This window comes from Penaeus monodon, chromosome 22, assembly GCF_015228065.2.
Source record: "Penaeus monodon isolate SGIC_2016 chromosome 22, NSTDA_Pmon_1, whole genome shotgun sequence".
Taxonomy (NCBI): domain Eukaryota; kingdom Metazoa; phylum Arthropoda; class Malacostraca; order Decapoda; family Penaeidae; genus Penaeus; species Penaeus monodon.
In genome coordinates, this window is record NC_051407.1 from 40,917,872 (window position 1) to 40,918,121 (window position 250).

The following is a 250-nucleotide window of genomic DNA, read 5'->3' on the forward strand; positions in this document are numbered from 1 at the left end:
AGTTGACAGGCAGTGAATGGGGCCATAGAGATTATTATATATTAGTCGGAGGCCACAGAATAGAAAAGGTTGGGAACTACTGGTCTTTTAATTCTTTTGGTTTACCATGAAAGTTATATTGTCATAGACTGAGAAAATACAATTATATGTTTGTATAGACTACAATATTTGGAACTCTTTTCTCTAGACTTTATATTGGTCTTTAAAATAAGGGTGCACATGCCAGAAACCAAGTCCTGAACTCCATGTA

General features: G+C 34.8%; 1 protein-coding gene across 6 annotated transcripts in view; it reads left to right on the forward strand.

The window, feature by feature from the left end:
- The window catches only part of LOC119587137 (programmed cell death protein 6-like), a 9,834-nt gene that overhangs the window by 1,666 nt on the left and 7,918 nt on the right, over nt 1-250 (forward strand). The gene's annotated exons all lie outside the window — the stretch shown is intronic.